At 33.1% G+C, this 6,729-nt stretch overlaps 1 protein-coding gene across 1 annotated transcript in view; it reads left to right on the top strand.

The window, feature by feature from the left end:
• The first annotated feature begins 3,301 nt into the window (after positions 1 to 3,301).
• LOC113509269 (putative fatty acyl-CoA reductase CG5065) overlaps positions 3,302 to 6,729 on the top strand; it is a 50,028-nt gene continuing 46,600 nt past the window's right edge. The window contains exon 1 of the mRNA XM_052893014.1: positions 3,302 to 3,607. The gene's annotated coding sequence lies outside the window, so the exon portion shown is untranslated. The remainder of the gene's footprint in view (positions 3,608 to 6,729) is intronic.

Raw genomic sequence — 6,729 nt, 5'->3', positions numbered from 1 at the left:
AGCTAAAAATATTCATTTTAATTGTTATGTTAAAACATTTGAAAAGTTATTATTACATTATAAATATTTTACATTGTTTAACATTTTTTTTTTATACAACTTAGAATGGCAAACAAGCTGACGACCCACCTGATGGAAAGTGGTAAATGTCGCCTATAGACATGAGCAGTACCATGGACATAACAGAGTATACTGTTTCGCCCATGATACCCCCCATGCGTTGCCACTTCTGAGGACTCAGATGTTATTCCTCTGTACTCTGTAAATACACGCCATATCCCACCCTTCAAACCGGAACACAGCCATGCAAACGCAACTACTTCACGGTAGGAACACGAATGGGACAGAGGTACCCATACAATCGACTTTTGTATAAAGTCTCCCTCTGGTAAACTTAATTTGGTATTATTCTTTACATAATTCTTTCATTAATAATTAAGACGATCACTAAAGACCGCCTACAAAATACGAGTACAAAAAGTACAAAATATATTGTAATGTTCTCTGTACCCTGTAATTTCTTTGCCATTATCTCTCTGTTCAGACTAAAACACAGCCATATAAGAACAGCTACTTAAAGGTAAAAACAAAAGTAGGACAGACAAAACCGATTTGGCGAATCTTTTTTTATCTAAAAGGATATACTTCCAAATTCGTTGAATAAAAAATATATAATATATAAAAATCGGTTCAGTAGGTTAGTTTTCACGTAACCATAATTGTTTTTGTTACGATAGAAGTAAATGTTTTTGTGGAACTAAATTTTAAATTATTATCAATGATGTCCTGTACGTTTACAAAATCATGGTGTCTATAATAGTGACAATCGGCATATATTTATAAAACAGGATAATTATGTGCTTTTCCTGAAACAATAGAATCATTTTCAATTTATTATTGCAATATTATATTATTATTATTATTTTGCAATGACATAAATGTATTTCACTATTTAGTCATAATGGGAAGTTGACACTTTGTTATTCGTGTCCAAACTAGGCATGGGTAATATTGGTGGCGCCGCGACATCTATATATTGAGTTCCTATGGATAATAATAATAATTAAAATAACTAAAAAGGTCCTTACCTATTTCGATATCGTCTACTATATTAGTCGGATATTTATAGTATATTTCTATAGGGCTTTCATTTCAATTGTTTTTTTTTTTATGAAACATAGAATGGCAAACAAGCTGACGGAGATATAGACATGAGCAGTACCTCTCAGCTTGGGTACTTCTGTCCCATTTGTGTTTCAACCGTGAAGCAGTTGTGTTTGCATGGCTGTGTTTCAGTTTGAAGGGCGTGAATTTACTGGGTACAGAGCAATAATACCTGAGTCCTCAGGAATGGCAACGCATGGGGGGGGGGTCCTAGGCGAAACTGTATACTCTGTTATGTCCATGGTACTGCTTATGTCTATAGGCGACAGTTACCACTTTCCATCAGGTGGGCCGTCAGCTTGTTTACCATTCTAAGTTGTATAATATATATATATATATAAAATATAGATATTGCCATATATTATATTACCCACCCCTAGTTCAAACTGTGACTAAGCTATTAATAGATAAATTTATAAAACAGTAGGTATGTATGTGTGACGTCAAACACTATATGCCTTTGGGTTCCAAACGGTTTAATTGATCTTTAAATAAGATTAATAGTTTAGAAAGACGTGGTAAAGAGAGAGAGTTAATTTGCTGTGTGACTCTACGATTCCAGAATATCATGTATATATGTATAATATGCTGTAATAATAATATATCGTATCACAATCCAATTATCCGCATGTGCAGAAAATATAACAATGTATGCAAGCACCTTGATATTTTCCAATAATCCTTGCAATGTTACATTAAGGCTGCCAATTTGTTACTTTAAATCTATAGCCGTCATTCTTTTAATGTATATAATTTTATTTATTTATTTATAAAGGACACACCAACAATATGCTCACAATAATTAGGTGGACAATATACAATGTTATTAGTAAGTAAAAGAGAATGTTATGCAGCAGTTATTGGAGAACAAATTTAATGCTGTTTTATGTAATATTTATTTTATTCATGTATTGATTTGTAATCTGTGGCCTTGCTGTAAATAAATAAATAAATATCATCGTTATATCAGCCGTTAACTGCCCACTGTTGAACATAGGCTACCCCAATAAGAGAGGTTTTGCCAGTAACTGCCACGCTTGGCAGGCAGGCTGACAACCGCAGTTAGGCTTTGGTGGTATTTTAAGAGAGACGCTGCTGCCTATCCCTCGACCATTAAGTTCTCTTAGTCGCCTCTTACGACAACCATGAGAATGTAACAAGATGGTAACCTCGCCAGCGCTATCGGTATACGTTGACGTATACCGATATATCCCTTCACCAGTGAAGGGTGACAGGTGAGGATGATGACAGGTCAATTGGCCTATAGTAATCAACTGAAAAAGAATTAACTACTATGGTTTCCAGGGGGAACAGCGTGGAGGTCAACCTAATAGAGCATATTGCTAGCAATGGGGCAAACTTCATAGCTAACAATCCCTTTCCCCCTCTCTTGATGGTATCAGGAGCGCGTTCTAGAGTTATAAAGAATATATAACAAAAGAATTTTATACACAACCAGTACGCTTAGAGGGGATAGAGAATTAGAGAGTATTACAGGAACGTAGGTTAAAATCATGAGTTTAAAAAAAGTACTGAAATTTTCTGTTTAGGTAATTTGGAGACTGTGGGTTATTTCAACATGACATTTTCATAAATTCCATCGTACGTAAAAAATAGAAATTTTGTTTGTTCGTTTATATATGGAACAAGTCAAATTGCTATAACGTCATGTGGGCAGTATGACGTAGGTACAAAGTCAGTGCCAGCAAGCAAAATACTAAGTACATTTAAACAAAATAACTATTCATCAGTTTCGGAAACGAATGTAAAAGTCAATGCAAATTGAACCAAATATCAACCACAGTAAAGCTATGAATGAACCTAAGGAATAAACTAATGTCAGTGTGTTATTCATAGTCAATGTTACATCTCATTCAAAGTTCAACCGTATTGTCCATAGAGTTGGTACGAAACATTTCAGTTAGGATCAAACAGAACAGTTAGTAATTTCTCAAATAAATAATTGAATGAATAAAAAATAATAATAAAAATAAAATATGATTCAAATATGTTCTAATTTTGAATCTGGTCTAATGAATTTAAAAAGCAAGTGATCTTGCCTATGCCAGACGTTTGGGCGGCGGCGACCGCCCCACGCATGCGCGCCGCCGTCCACCCTGCTAACCCAGCTAGCCAGATATTAAAATGGCCGACGACTAACGCGTTTGCAATTGATTTTTTTTCCATTACACTTGTTATAACATTACAAAAGCAACAAACAACTATTTAAATTGTCACGTTACAGTAATAGAACAGTTCCGCAACTCGCCGCGACCTAATTACACTTTAGCACTAAATTATAACCTGTTAAGCGCCGATTGAGTGAATAAAATTATACTGTAATATTAATTTTTCAAGTTTTAGTACATCAACAAATGATTTTTCATGTTTGGTGGTTGTTATACGTGCTACTCTGTGACTACAGCTTTGTCGGCAAGTATATGTAAGTATATAAGGCATGACTTCCATCAATTTAGTTGAATAGTTTAATGTAGTTCTATGACCTAAAATCCAGACCTAATGCAGTTAGTGGCCGGCCCTCGTTTAGTTAGCATGCCAGTTATATCATATACCTTGTGAAGTGTGGAACAGTGTTAAAAAAATATTTTCAATTTCTAATTTTAAATTAGTGTCAAGTGCGACGCGTTGGTATTTTAAAAATGGAACACAGTGTCATAACTAGAGATGTGAACTAATAAAGTGTAATTATGTGACTCAATTGACCGCCGTAATGGTTTTTCCCTGAATTTTGGAATCCCTGAATCTGTCTCTTTCACACTTATACGTTATGTCTCTTTCTAATGATGTTCCTGAATGGGTTTTAAGCATGCGCCGTAGATTTTAGGGCAAGGGACGTCTGAATTATCGCAATTTTTATGGGATCTGACCTAACTATCTATTTGTAGGGTGACATTTTATCGAATTTTTAAATGAGGTTAGTAAATTTTATTTTATGCAGTGTGACATATTGTAAGTTTATTTGTGCATTGAGATTACATCCATATTATCCGGATTTTTCCGAGATTATCCGGATGTTACCGAGCAACCGGCAAACCTTATCTTATTTCATCTAATGACACAACGTTCTGTCTTTCGTAAATTTGTTAACGGGTTAACTTGAAAGCTGTAGTAATCGATTTGGCAGTTGAAGATGTAGAGATGGGAGACAGTTGACACTAATTACTTTACTTTAATTTACGAAATCTTCAGTAATAATATAAATATCTGTCTGTTTGTTGCATTAGCATGGATAAAACACTGGACCTATTTAGATGAAAATTGCCATAGACATAGATTTAAGTTCAAGGTTGAGAAGATTGTATGACGTCATCAAAAATTGTCTGCGAATACTTTGCATTTTAATAATTTCTTTTTCAACCGACTTTAAAAGAAGAGATTCGCAATTTCAGTCCTATTTTGCACTGTTTGTGTTGTGATTCTGTGAAAGAATTTCATCGATCGTATATTATCAAACCGATTTCATATTATATTATTTAAAATACTTTTTTTTTGTTTTACTGAATTAGGTGTTATTTTGCGGAAGTTCATATCACTGGTTAGTTGATTGGAATTATTTTGTTTAATTCCGCTACCATGAGTATGTGTGCAACTGCCAACACACGCGTGTGTGTTGGCAGTTGCACATATACGTATGTATTGCATTAAGCACATATACGTAAGTCACATGCAGACTAATGATAGCGGAATTAAACAAAATAATTCTAATCGACTTAAGAGTAGGTAATATATTTTTTTTTGTACTTTAAAGTTTTTATTGTAAAATGTTTTTAAAATTTATTTACTGGTGAAGTATTCGCCAGTTTACAAGCTCGAAAATGATATTTAAAATGGTGGCGTGTATGTAGTAATAAAACTGTAATACGTTACGCAATATTTTTAATAATTATGAACCGATTTCGATTACTCTTTTTGGAATTGACAAAATTTACTCCCGTGTTGGTCATTTTGTTTGGTCATGTACAGTAGATTTATTGACAAACACCATTGGATACTAGACAATTGATATATAAATATTTTTTATTTCTTATAAGGGACAGGAATTAATGCGATTATATTGAAATAAAGTATATTTACGTGAATTATCTCGAAGTGTATCGAATAAAAACACTGTCAATGTTTTGTGCAAAGACCCTTATTGGCACAACGAGTGGGTAGTAGAAAATAGTTTTGCCATGGAAACGAAGACACGATAGTCTACATCAGTCTACTCCTGACCACGGTAGGTGTAACATACTCGAAACGTTAACATAGTTTAGCTAAATTATCATAGTATATCTAAATGATCGCGTTAATTCCCGTCTATTATAAAATATAAAACATACAGGCTAAAAGTCTAAAAGTTATTTTTTTGTTTATAATAAATAAATAATGTTGCCACTAACAAAATAGATTTTATTATTTGTGATAATCATTGGAATACGAGGCTATAAACTGATACACCGTCAAGACAAACGAATTTGTGATATAAATATATATTAATAAGAAAGGATATTATTTGAAATATAAAAAAAACAGTTGTATTTTTCCAGAAATCGTTAAAATAAACACCCGACCGGTTTCGCTTATATGCAATAAATTTAATATGTTTATCTTCATAATATAATAAGATTTTAACTAGACGAAAAACAACGTTTTTTTTTAATGTAGCCTGTCTACGTATGTGTGTATGTTTGTTCTGGGATCATACAAAATTGTGAACTAAATTGGATGTGATTTTCACAGATATATCCCTAAGGGTCAAACTTAAAATCTGGTGTTATTTTAATACGCTATATAGAAGCGTTGACGAAGGGTAGACCTTTAGGTATAGAGTAATGAGAACAGTGTTCATTTTGGTGCTGTAATTTTTACTTGAAGAACAAATTTACAAAGACAGATAAACAAAATTTATAAAAAATACTGTTTTGGTATTTATTAATCTTATTTATTTATATATATTTATTAGCATGCCACATGATACACATTTGTTATTATAGTATAGATAGATAGACACACTTTTTATTTGAGCCATTTATGACACACGTAAATTTACAAATGAGTTTATACAATCAAATTATTTACACTTTTCAAAATATACAACAAAGGATAAAATATGAAAATATCGTCTCGCCACGTGTGTCGCAGTGACCCAAATAGGCTACAGCTCAATGATGGTTTTGCTTAAAAGCAAAGCACTGATTTTCAGCTGCAGCCTGAAGTTAGGCTTCACGGACGCGTGCAACAAACCCAGAGTGTAACCTGTGTAACAGCCAAAGATAAAATTGTATGATATAAGTATAAGTGTGTAATATAATAAGTAAGCACTTTTAATCCTATTAAGGATCACTCGTGTTAATTTTCCTTAAATATTTCCCATATACCGACGCTATTAGTAAGATGCGGAAAAGAGTAACTTAGATCGTTAAAACTTTTTATTTTATTTCCTGTAACGTACGGAACTTAACATTAAACATGCCCTGACACGTTCTTGATCGCTTTTTCCAATTGTGTAAACATATATAATAGACGCAAGAATAGCCAAGTATCACGTAGGACTCCACCATA

Source organism: Galleria mellonella, unplaced genomic scaffold (genome assembly GCF_026898425.1).
Source record: "Galleria mellonella isolate WM207_F2 unplaced genomic scaffold, CSIRO_AGI_GalMel_v1 utg172, whole genome shotgun sequence".
Taxonomy (NCBI): Eukaryota; Metazoa; Arthropoda; class Insecta; order Lepidoptera; family Pyralidae; genus Galleria; species Galleria mellonella.
The sequence above is the reverse complement of the archived record's forward strand: the minus strand, read 5'-3'. Positions and strand labels throughout refer to the sequence as shown.